Raw genomic sequence first — 13,663 nt, forward strand, 5'->3', positions numbered from 1 at the left:
TTCGATGTATTCATGAACATTTTGTGCAGTTCCCATTGAAATCAAGCTGATCACCCCTGTTTGCACAAATACAAAAAAAGTGATTAGTATAAAGCAAACTGTACTATGAATTGACAGTTTAAACAGGCACCTACATGGTCTATGTAGATCACACTTTTAGAAAAATGGAACTCACCAGAAAGAATCCTAGAACAACATTGTACTCGTGCATCACAACAAAAAATAGAGATTTGTCAGTCCTTCTGAGCTGAAGTTAGTTTGGTCTTGTGGGGAGTAATGTAACCATCCTTCAACAACTCCTTCTGATGAGAATCCTAGAACAACATTGTACTCGCGCATCACATCAAAAAATGGAGATTTGTCAGTCCTTCTGAGCTGAAGTTAGTTTGGTCTTGTGGGGAGTAATGTAACCATCCTTCAACTGCTCCTTCTGATGAGAAGATAGACAGGGCTTCTTCATCCTGGCATAATCAGAACTAGTCACTTCACGTACTCCATATTGTTCTTCAGAGGAAGATGATCCTGTTGTGCAAAGACAAGAGGACAACTAAATGCTAGCATCCCTATTTGCTCGAAAAAAAGAAAAGGAAATATTTAAAACAGCACGGATGAAGCACTTGTCAAGGACAATACCACTTTTTCATGACAGTATCTAAACAGTAGCACAACACCAATAGAGATGACAAAGCTCAATCATATGGATAGTGGGCGAGTACCAACCTTTGTCAGGAGGCTTATTGTGTAGAGCATACAGATCAAGCACTTCTCCGGAACCATCTGTTGTTATCTACTATGGTGGCCATGCTTACTATATACTCCTCGATTAGTTTAATGTTTCCAACATCTTTTTGTGCAGTTCCACTAAAATATATGGTATCTTCAAAGAAGATCCCTTTTTGCACAAGTAGAGATAATTACATATTACATTAAGAGTGTCATCAAATCAGTGGCAAAAAAATTGCTCGTTCCAGCCATAGCAATAAATTAAGATGCAAAACTATATCATTACTTGTGTCATCACAGTTCCAGTGCTTCATTAGAGCGCCTGGAGTTGACTTTTGTTTTTACGCTTGTTCTTCCCCTTCATCACTTGGTTCAATAACAGACAAGCTTCGCCTTCAATGTAAGATTTGGCATGTCAATTAGGGAGCACAAATATAGCACTAAACAATGACATTAATTTTTTGATGAAAGTGGCAAAATAGAGGCCAACAGTTGTGAAATATCCTTATCTTACCTCAATGGGATATTACGGTGCACATACAGATTGGAAGTCTTGTCTCCATTTGTGCAGTTCACTAAAATCAAGCAACATTACCATACAAATAGCACAACATATGAAAGCACACTGCAGAATCATGTGAAAGAAGGCTAGTATTGACCTCTCATGATGTGGAATTCAAACAACTCACAAGAAGAAGATCTGAACCAAATTTGCCAACACGGATAGGAAGTAAGATCTCCTCTTGTGCAGTTCCACTAAGATCAAGCAATCAAGAAACGTTGTCGGTGTGACGTTTTGGTTGAACTGCACAAAACACTCTTAAAACAAAAGTGTTTTGTGCAGTGCAACAAAAGGTCACAATGGAAACGAGGTCAAGTAGATAACCCTGTTTACACAGAGGTGCAAAGGAAACAACTAGTGGTCAATAACGGTGGATGACACAGAAGCCAACAAAAAGAAGCATCTACCTTATCTAGATGGGAAAGAAAGCAAGACAGTAGCATTTCTCAAACGGTGGCATTGATTAATATTAACATAGAGATTATATTAACAATAAAAGTCGTTAAACATGTAATTTGCTTTGGGTGAGGTTGGGTGTCTGCCCTACCTTGATTTCGTAAGTAATCTTTTATACCCGTATGCATACCATCATTTGCTGGCTCACTGACTCTCGTTTTTTTTTGAGTAACTGCTGACTCTCGTTAGATGGAAAAAATCATTGAAAAGAGAAAAGGGCCACACAGCCATGCCAATTGGGCCGATGGCACGCCCAGCGACGCATGCAGCCCTGCTATTTGGGACTAATCTCCAGCCCCCGGCAATAGTTGAGTGACGACTACGACCAAGCGGACGACGCGGCGGCGCCAGCTTCAGTCCACCTGTAATGTTGCCTCCTGCCTGTCGTGCTCCTCCGATGCACTGGCTGCTCGGCACTTGCTTGCTGGTTGCTGTACGCTTACTAGATAAGCTGCATTATTAGAGGGTGTTTTTTTATAGGGACATTTTGGTGTAGGGACTAAAAAAACCTCCGTGTCAGTCCTATCTAAACCAAACAGGAGGGACTTTTAGGGACTAAAAGTGGGAATTTTTGGGACTAAAGAAAGAAGACCCCGAGGGAGTCTTTTCGGGACTTTTTCCAACAGTTGCCCCTTCCAGGCATCGCACCTTGTCTCTATTAGTTCATTACTAGGGGTAACATGGTCTTTTAGCATGTCATTTAATAACCTCTAGTCCATGTTTAGTCCCTGGAACCAAGCAAGTAGGGACTAGGGAGTTTTTAACCAAACATGGCCTTAGATTAACAATAGCTAAAGAGTTGCACGGGACAGTGGACGCACCAGCACCATGTGCATGCACAGTCTGTTGCAAAAAATAACAAACAACCAAGGAGCATATTTGTGTTGGTCCCAGTTTTGTTATCTTTAGACACCTTTCCCTATGTGAGTGCAGCAAATCTAGTCCTACTCAAACTCTACAGCCTTGTCCCCCAAAACAAAAGATCAGTTTGTTACAGATGTGCGTACTGCGTTTGTCGTTGTTTTCCCTTTTCGACCAACGTAGGTGCTAGATAGCTAGTCTGTACTAGTACTTTCACCTTCCTTTCCTCTTTGAACCACATCCTAGATTTGTGTGATACAACTTTCCCTGCTACTTTCCCACACTCCTTTCCTCTTTGAACCATGTCCTAGATTCATGGTATACATGCAGCTAGAGCAATGCATGTGGAATAAGTAAATTATACCTTGAGGTTCTTGGGCCGTGGTTCGGTGGGCGATGGGAAGGCAAAGAAAAAGAAGGGGTCGGAGACCCTCCCGCGCCGCCGCTGGGTGAAAGTGAACAGCTGTGCAGGTAGTGGATTCCCTCCCTCGCCAACGGCGACATCGTTAAGCCTCCTTCCCTTCCCGGCGGACGGATCCTGTCGGCTCTTTGAGCAGCAGTGAGGGGAGATAGAGGCCAACGAAGTCTTGTTTAGATCTGGAGACGGTGAGAGAGTGTGAAGAGTGCAACTACAAGTGCTGAGGCTCCAGCGTGTGTATATATACTGGAGAGAGAGTGTGAAGCGTGCAAACCCTAGAAAACAAGCGCCGAAGCTGCAGCTTATAGAGTACATGATGAGGTGATTATACGGTCACTACGAGATCGTATAGCTCTGTATCCATCCATTTTGACCAGTCAAAGAATCCTCTTGGCAAAAATTAGGCTCAAGTGTAGTTATCGAACCCGAGACCTCAAGTTCTTTTTGAGTGGAACCTGAGACCTCAAGTTTGATGAGCGAATAGGCTAACCAGCTACACAACCCTCCAGTTATGTTCAATGAGAGGAAAATAACCTTTTATACATTCCTGCATTCGTGCGACAAGCATGCCGTGTTTTTTGTGTGTGTGTGGGAGTCATTGGGATTTAAATCATAATCGTGTCATGTGGCTTTGGTGGTAAGACTATCCACAGTGGTGCAGAAATAATGCAGCCTTAGTCACCTTACCTCTCTCCACGTAGTACGTTGGGTCCCACCGGTCAGAGGGTGAAACAATCAAATTAATAAGAAAAAATAAAAGCGCCAGCGGTGTATCTTACCTCACACATCTCGCTACTGCTCGGGAACACTGTCCAATTGATCCCTCTGTTCGCTCATGTACTATTTTAAGTGAATCCTTATTATAACATGCACACAATTTTGGGCACTTGTATTCGACCTAAGTTAGTGTGCCACCGTATCTCGTACTTACTACTCCCTCCATCTAGGTGTAATAAGTCGCGTTAGAAGGTGCAGCGGGACCAAGGTGTGTGTGTGTGTGTGTGTGTGTGTGTGTGTGTGTGTGTGTGTGTGTGTGTGTGTGTGTGTGTGTTTAACAACATGTGTGTGTTAGAGAGAGCAACAGATCAACCTACTCCTACAGAGAGATGGTGTGTAGTGTATGATTTTAGCCGCGAGATTTGGTGCATCCTCTTGTTTCCGGGCGTGTATGGTAGGGACAGGAGGACAGCTGCGACGCCCGCTCCTGACCAGCCTGGCCCACCCAAAGCCCCTCCATCGCCAGCGTGCTCTTCCGCCCGTAACGGTCAACGCCGCTCTAAAGAATTGGTGCCGCATTCATGCTCGGGCAGAGCGGACGTGACCTCTCACTAGCGCAAGAGTGATGGTTGCTTCGTCCGTCCAACTTACTGCTGGGTCTATGTGATTTGACGGCTCATTGGTCTTTATTAATGAGGTGGTAGGACTGCTGGATGTCCCATGCTTTCGGCAAAAGGAGGTACTACTAGATTACAATTTTCTCCATTCTTACAGCGGAGAAGTGCAAGAGCAGTGAAAACACGCAGGCTTTGTGATTACATGGCCCACCTCACACTATCACCATATTTTCTGGACACCGTACGACACCTAACTCTTTACATAGTACTCCATCCATTCCTAAATACTACTAGATGAGTCCCTGCGTGTTGCCGCGGAACAGCCGTATATCTCTCTGCGTAAAATTATCGATTTCACAGAACTAAAAAAAACTCTATAACCGCATGACAAATGTCGTAGCCAAACTAAAAAAACTCTCATCATCATGAGATCATCCGACGTAAGGAAAAAAGATCAGCCAACTCCTACTGCATAATGGGATTATATTTTTCTTTTTGACATGTTAATGGGACTTAAAAGATCACTTACATGCATGCTTGCGTGCAGACATGTTGATGTGATTTAAAACCCACTCACATGCATGCCACGGTATTTCTGCATGCTTGCATGTGGCTTAGTGCGGAGCCTCTCAACGTCTAGATCAGACGGCTATTATGGACTGATTTAGTTCATCTAACGGCTACATTAATTTCGATGATGTGGCTCAAGGAGAGGATAGTGAATTCCTAGTAGTGGGGGCTAGCTATTACTAGTAGATAAGCCTTTGTAGAGATTCCACTAGGTGAACTACATACGGAACAAAATGAATGAATCTACACTTAAAATGCATCTATATACATCCGCATGTGGTTCATGGTGAAATCTGTACAAAGACTTATATTTAGGAACGGAGGAAGTACTATTACAGTACGTACTGTAATTTATCAGCAAGACAAATTTGTACAATGCTATGAAGCTTCCAGCTTCTGTTACATGTATCTTGCATCCATGGTTGCCTGTTGCAACATTTCATAAAATACAAAGGAGACTAGCATGCGTGCTATTGCATCTCAATGATTGACAGATCATAGCAAATATGTACTCCCTGTGTTCCAAAATAAGTGTCACAACTTTATGCAAACTTTAGTACAAAGTTGTACTACTCCTAAAGTTGACACTTATTTTGGAACAGAGGCAGCTAAAGAAAAAACGATCCATGCAGTCCCTAGCCCTTGAACCGTGAACCCTAACCAGGCTTCAATTTGCTGGCAACGTTCGAGCTTACTAAGAAATGAAGTTTGCAACCTTTTGACCATCGGATCATTTTGTGTAGTTTCACCAAAATCGAGATGAGCATCCCTGTGGCAAAGAAATTGAAGAAGCATGATTAGAATAAGATTACTGGGACTAGTTGATGAGATATAAACTCATCACAAATACAGTACGTAGACGCCAGTAGAGGTATGTGCGGGGCAAAGAAGTAGAGAAATGTCCACATGGAGTGATGTGGGCAGCTGGAGCAGTGGTGCAAGCCGGCTGTAAAGGGAGTTGTACCTGAGGGACGTAGCTCAACATTCAGGAGGGCGGCGGGAGGCGGCAACTGCCCATGCCGCGGCTGTGAGCAAGGGACGAAGGCAACCTCACCGGCTTTGTGAGGGAGAACTGCGGGGACCCCTAATCGGGACGTGCCGACAGTGGGTTTTCACCATCGGCGACGGTGACCGCATCTACACTAAGCATCCAACCCTTCCCCCGTCGGACGTGATCCGCCGGGATGTTAGAGATGTGGCCATAGTCGTTTGGTGCGAGAGAGTGTGAAGAGAGCAACCCCAGCAAGCAACCGCGTAGGCTGGCCCGTCCTGACTAGGGCTGGACCAAAAGCTCGTAACTCGCGAGCTTAATGAGCGCTCGATAGTTCGGCCCGTTAAGCTCGTAGCTCGCTTCTTAATGAACAGAGCCAATCATTGATTTCAGCTCGTTAAGCTTAACGAGCTTAACGAGCGAGCTAACGAGTCTCACGAGTAGCTCATTAAGCTCGTTAGTAACAACACAACACATATTTTCATCTTACGTGACAAACTTTTGTAGCACCTCAGCCCATATATTCAATCTAATCGACATATGAGGCAACAAACTACTGCATTTCTTTTTATAGTCACCATATTTCATCTTGGAAACCACACCTACACATTCATCATGTATATCGTAACACATTATAATCTGTTAACGAGCGCTCACGAGCTTAACGAGCTTCAAACGAGCCGAGCCGAGCAGGGTTTTCTGCTCGTTAATCTTCACGAGCTTAACAAGCCGAGCCTTAACGAGCACGAGCTTAATGAGTACGAGCTTAACGAGCCGAGTTGCTCATTAGTCCACCCCTAGTCCTGACTATGTATATAGTGGAGCGGTTTCCTTTTCTCTCCATATGAACCTATCATATTGTGTATGTGCCACTGAAGAAAAAAAACTTTATTTATATATTACGCGGCACCTACTACTCGTTCTCCTATAACCATGCGCTTGGCATCTCCAAAATATTAACCTTGCGATTGGCTGCTCGCCTCTTCGAGGAGTCGAGCAATAATGGTAGTGCAGTGTATATCGTTCTGGCTATATGAGACTGGATGAATTGCTGCATGTCCACCATGTGGGCGAGGGTCGAGGGGCGAGGGAGAGTGCAACATACGGAGCAAAATGAGTGAATCTACACTCTAAAATACGTCTGTATACATCAGTGTTTGGAGTATGTACTAGTAGTTCATATTGAAATATACTAAAGGACATATATATTCCAAACAATATGATATAATCTCTATAACGAAGGTAGTAGGGACCAGGAGTAAATGGAGGGAGTAGTAAATTTTTCTCCTCGTCCTGCGAGCCACCGCGCGCATGGGCGAGGGAGCGGGCGTAAGGCGGATAGTACTAATCAAGCTTCACCTCATCCTGCAAGCCACCGCGCCCGTGGGCAGGGGAGATGGTGTACTAAGCAAGCTTCTCCTCATTCTGCGAGTTGACGGGATACATCAAAAGTACTCCAGTGCATAGAGCCTTGCCTCTAAGTTAGGCCCCACATGGTTTGCCTCTTTTTTTAACATAACGCGACAAGTCGCAATTTGTTTGTTCACCCGTGGTAGACGATCCTCCCTCCACCAAGTGGACAACCAGTACACGTGCCAAATTACCACGCGGGCTGCCTTTTTCGTACATAAATGAGCTCCACCGTGTACCTGCGTGGGTGTGGTTGGGAAAGAGACGGGACTACGTGGGCCGTGCATGCACCTCTTCTCTTCGTGCACGTCCCCCACCTATTTGGGTGTGTGTGAGAGATACAAACTGCATTCGTGAGTTTTTTGTTTTTTTTGGGGGGGTTGATTTTGTGAATGTATTTGTGGGAATATGTGTCGATGACATCTCAAATGAAATTTTGCATGCAATGTGTGTGAAATGGAGGCATATCCATATCATATATAGACGGTCGGACAATCCACGAGAAGAAAGGCAGGGGTCATAGATATCGATAGAGTCGAAGATAGGATCAAGAGGGTGGGTGCGAGATAGATGAAGAGAGCCATCAAAATTGTGTGTGTGTGCAAGTCAAAGATATAGGGTGACTGACCTACCAGAACGTCTGAGGGCACATGTCAAGTTTGTGTGTGGCAGGGAGACATGACTAGAGCGCTCGATGTATCGGTGTGTGTGGGGGGAGGGGTGGGGGAGGGGTAGGCAGAGGCCTAACTATAGAGGTAGAACGACTCGTATGTGTGTTGAGAAGGAGATACCCAGCTATGTCTTGAGGGAGATTGGTCGACATCCATACATAACTGAAGGATTGGAAATATGATGGAACAGAGAGAGAGAGAGAGAGGAGAGAGAGGGAGGGAGGGAGAGGGAGGGATAGGGGTAGAGTGTTGGATGGGTGATGGAGTTGCTTATCGAAGATGCTGGGAGAGGCCTACTAGAGAAACTGAGGGTGGAACTGCAATGTTATCAATAAGAGTGGGGATGTGTTTCTGTGTGTACCTGTGTGTGATAGATCTGTCGGGATGCATCCATGGATGATGAAGGGGAACCATGTGTTTGGTAAGCAAACCTAACTAGATCGGTAGATCCATTGTTGTTTGTTGGAGGAAGGGAGAGACATAACTAATGAGGTAGATCGATCGACGCGTGGGTAAAAACGAGTTATAAGGACCTAGCTAGCTATATGTATAGCGAGAGATCGGTCGGTGTACGTCCATTTGTTAGAGGCAAATAAGGCCCAGCGAGATGGATAGACAGAGAGAATGGAGCTAGGAGGTGGTGTGAGAGGCCCAGCTACTAGCTAGATAGGGGGAGGAGTGTGCGGTTGTGAGATCGATGAAAAGAGGGGCGAGAGTTTACACGTGTGTGTGATCGTATGAGAGACACGAGGCAAGGACACATAAAGGAGGAGATTGAAGGTGCGTGTGTATGTTGTAGGCAGGCATCACTGGAGAGGTTTATCGATCGATGTGTGTCGGAAAGGAGTTGTGGAGACTCTGGGAGAATGACCTAAAGAAAAAAATGAATGTGCCTGGTGGATAGAATGCCGGGGGAGGGGGAGGGCGAGGAGGGCATGTGCATGCACGAGAGAAAGTTAGTGGTAGCTACAAAGGTTAGAGGATTGTGTGGGCGTAAGAGACTAACAAAGATCATAATTTGATATGAAAGCGGATTCATATATTTGAATATGAGATCATAGTGTTTTAAACATATGCATGCATGAATATAGTGGTGATACACGTGTTGTGCACATGTTATACCATAATGTGATAATGCATGGCGTTTGCAACTCACAGCTAAATGTCGAACAATCTAAACCATACTATACATCAAACAATCTCACATTTTATTTGAATTTGTGATAATGTGTGGCGTTTGCAGCTTACAACTAAATATCAAACAATCTAAACAATACTATATATCGAACATTCTAACATTTTATTTGAATTTGTGGTAATGTGTGGTGTTTGCAACTCACATCTAAATACTTGTAGGCGTAGGGGGTGGGGCACCATACATGATGTGATAAACACATTATACATCTAAGACATGGTTTAGATTATGAAGATCTTGCTAGAGCTAGAAATGTAATGTGATTTGAAATCAACATAAAGTGGATTCAAAAAATCGAGTTCGAGTTCATATAGTACACATAGTTCATATGTAACTCGAGACTAATCATGTGGTGTGCTGTGAAGATAATACACAAACGATGGTTTAACTTGACAATAATGATGATTGTGGATCTTATTAAAACAGAGAAACAAATTCAAATGCTTTGACTTCACAACAATCATTACTGTAGATCTTATTCAAATAGAGAAACGAATTCAAATTTAGTTCATATTGAAGCGGTAGTATATACATTTGGAATGCACTAAAACATTCATTTGAGTAGTAGGTTGCATGCATTATACACGTAGCGAAATATTTTAATTGAACATAACATGAATTCAAAGTTTTGAATGACATTTGTACCGGGCATTGATTTGGTACAGTACACGTTAAGATTGTCCAGAAATTTCAACCCGCGGCTTGTTAGCCCGAAATATTTAAGATATATCTTTGTCTCGTCGTGCTCCGACAACTCCCTCCATCTCAACCCGCGCCTTGCTATTCCGAAATTACAACGCGCACGAAAACTCCCACCTCCTGTGAAATCCCGACACGTGAAATGCCCATGGTACCCTTGAATCGAAAGAACCGCCTCAAATCGGTGGGGGTAATTTTGTAACTTACCCCACATTTCGGACAAGCGCGTCCCTAAGCCATGGTTCCCCACTGCCATCCCATCTGCCCACCCATTCGTACACCAAGGCCGCGAAAACCCGTGACCAAGCCCCACACCCTGCTCCATCCGCCACGCAGCCGGAGCCTCTTCCCCGACGACGTCGTCCACAGCAACACCTCGACGTCCCTCATCCACCGTACCGGATGAGGATCCGTTGTCGATCTCGTCGTCCCGCCAGTTCAGCCACCCTGTCCTCGACCTCCAAGGAGCTGCCCCGACGTTCCCCTCGTCTTTCGCGCCACCTCCATTCCCACACTGCCGTCTTCACCTGCACCACCAGAAGAGCATCATCATCGCCGTTTCCTCGAATGAAGTTGCGTCCTAATCGGCGCCACCAAAGAGGTTCTACACTAATCGCCACATTTTCTTCTTGATTCGATCTCATGGTGCTGCCAGCGCTCGGTCCCGAGCCGACACGGCGCTGATCCATCCACGGCGGCATTGCCGGCCACTTCCTCCATGACGTCGCTCCCTCGGCGGCGACGTCCACATTAGTAAGAGCTGATGCTGCTTTAGCTCTCGCTCGCGCTGCTGCTCTGCTCTTGCTCTCGGTCCCCTGCCTGATCTGCTCTTGCTATTGCTATTGCTCTTGCTCGCGCTGCTGCTCTCGCTCTTGCTCTTGCTTGCGATGCTGCTCTGATTTAGCTACACTTCAGTCGACTGAATCGACTTTTGGGTCAGTCGATTTTTAGAGGGTGGGGGGGGGCTCACTGGGGTGAAGGAAGAACCAGCCGCAGCAGGGAGGGGGGGCTCGCCAGAGAGGTACCCCACTATCTATCTTAGGGTTCAGGGTGGGGCGATGGTCGCCGGTGGTGGCGGGGCGCTGGCGTGGGGGTCGTTGGAGAAAAATCTCGGCACGAGGGGGGGCTAGAGGGATGTCCGGGGCAGCGCATCACCGGCCGTGGGCGGTGGGGGGCTGCTGTTTGGCCGGTGGTGACTGGCGGCTCAGGGGGTGGAGGTTGAAGATGAACCGCAGGCCCTTGATTTCGTAAACAACGGCTGCAAAATCGACTGACCAGAGATGAAAAAGTCAGTCGACCGACGTGTAGCCTCACCTTGCTAGTGCGTTCATTTTCGACAGCAAAATTCAGTTTCGACAGTAAAATTCAGTTTCGACAGTTAAGTTCAGTTTTAACAGTTAAGTTCAGTTTCGACAGTTAAATTCAGTTTTGACAGTTAAGTTCAGAGATGAGCGGCTGATGTATTTTACACCTAGCACTTTGTGGTTATGTATTTTACGTCATGTATTGGAGATGCTATTAGAATTCCACTCAGGTTAGTGTTGTCTCTCTTGTCCTGCTTCAGCCTCGGCGTCGTACAACTCACCGGAGCTGCTCCAACGACGAAACCCTCCATCACAGCGGAGCAGTACCTCGGGCTCCATCTCCAGACGCCTAAGATCTTCTTCCCCTCCTCCGACAGCCAAGTCAGTCGGAGCATCCTCACCGTCCAACCCAATCACGCTGAGATCGACATGGCTTCGCCAAAGAGGTTGTGCACTTGTTGCATCTCTTTTTTACTCTACATGTTTTATATATTGTCCACTGAGCACTCGTACTAACGGGAAATACGATTATTTTATCCTACTATATGACAAGCAGTGAGGTATCAGGCAACTTAGCTATCCGTGATGGACTCTCTTAAACGCCATCATTATTTATCTCTGCGCGTTTGAGCTGTGCATTTGTCGATGGCCCTGGGAGTTGAGCTAGTAGGGCAGTGGCCTGGGTCCAAAGTAATAGAAGTAGCACAATAACATTTTTTAGTGTAGGCTTTTCCTTGCTCAAGCCTGCCTACTAGAATCACCAGTGCTTGAAAGGAAAAGTGAATGAAAAACATAGGAATTAGGAAGTTTCCTATGGTACTACTATTCACAAATTTGGTTCAAAGGAATGGAGCAAAGGAAAACTGTAGGATTTGTTCCTTTAGTGTCTCCTTAAAAGGAAAAACGTAGGAATTTTAATTTTCACTTGTCCTCCTTTTCAAATTCCTATTCATGAAGCACAAGACTAAGAGATAGTAGCATAATAGCATTATAACCGTACATTTTCTAGTGGTTTGACTTAATCTCACCATGCTTCTTTGCATCCTGTGATCTTCCAATTGTTGTGAATCAAACACCCAGATTGGCAGACATCCTGTGTTTTTAAATTCTCTGTTTTGCACGTGCATTCCTATCCTATTCCTGTCTATTTCCTATCCCTGCATTGTTGGAATTCTCCAATTCAAACGAGCCTTTACGGAATTACTTCTCTTACAGAGAGTTGTCAAAGAAAACCTTGCATGGTTTGTCCCGCTCCTGCTACACCGTCGTCCACCCCAGCTCAGCTACTCCAATGATAGAAGGGTCCAGCACAGCAGGGATCCGGCCTCTAGACTGTCTTTCACCGCCTCAGATCTTCTTCCCCGCTGCCGGCAGCCATGAAAACTGCATTACCATCATCAACCGAGCAGATGACCTCGAGGACTTCACGGGTCCGCAAGAGAGGTCGCACTCTTTCGTGTCTGCTAACGTTATGCATCACTTAATATTACATGCTACTTTATCATCCTGTTCACCGGTTAGACTCTGAGTCAGCTCCAAACTAATGGTCAAACATGAGTTTTTCAATGGTTGTGGGGTACATATTGGGGCCGCAATCAATAGTATCTATGTACTATCTAGTTAATCTCCGGTGTCTACTATGAGTTTCATGTTGGGTGGGAAACAAACAGTAAAGAAGCCATTATCTGTATTTTTTAACTGAAGCCATTATCTTCCTACTATCATTGGTTTTGGGTCTATCCATAGTTTGCTACCATCACACTGGATTTGTGCATGCACTCCTTACATAATCTAACTATGTTGTATTCCTATGCATGCCAATTATTGTACACAATGGAACTGATCATGTGGAGTAAAAGAGACGAGCCTTGCGTTGCAATAAAATTTCATGCAGACGTCGTTCCATGGTGGGTGCAAAGGCAGCCCCCCTCCACCCATTTCGGATCGTAATCAAGAGGAAGATAACTGTTCTGAGGGGGATTCAGAAGGAGAAGACCACTCCTATTTACCCCATGAGGTCTTCGCTCTAACTTGGCATGGCGATGTTGGTAATATCATGCATATGGTTCCTTGCATTGCTTACTGTATACATTAAAGATGTCATCTGCTTAGTTTAGACATGCTTTGTATCAATGCCATCTATTTAGTTTCTTTATCGTATATGTGAATCATGCAATGCCATCTTGTTTAGCCGGCATCATATATGTGAATTTTGCAATGCCACCCTGGTTAGCCAATCATCTTATATGTGAATTATATCATGCCATCATTTTTTATTACGTGTTACATTTGTCAACAATTTTAGTACATTCAACTACTCTTCCTATGCATCAGCCATTCGACACAGTCATGAAAAAATCTGGAGTGGAAACAAGGTCTTCAAAGCAGACAATGCTATATGACGAAGCGCATGTCTTGCTGGTTACGGATAGCTCCTTAGAGGAGGATTCAGAGACAGATGACCAGTCA

Source organism: Triticum dicoccoides, chromosome 5B, assembly GCF_002162155.2.
Source record: "Triticum dicoccoides isolate Atlit2015 ecotype Zavitan chromosome 5B, WEW_v2.0, whole genome shotgun sequence".
Taxonomy (NCBI): domain Eukaryota; kingdom Viridiplantae; phylum Streptophyta; class Magnoliopsida; order Poales; family Poaceae; genus Triticum; species Triticum dicoccoides.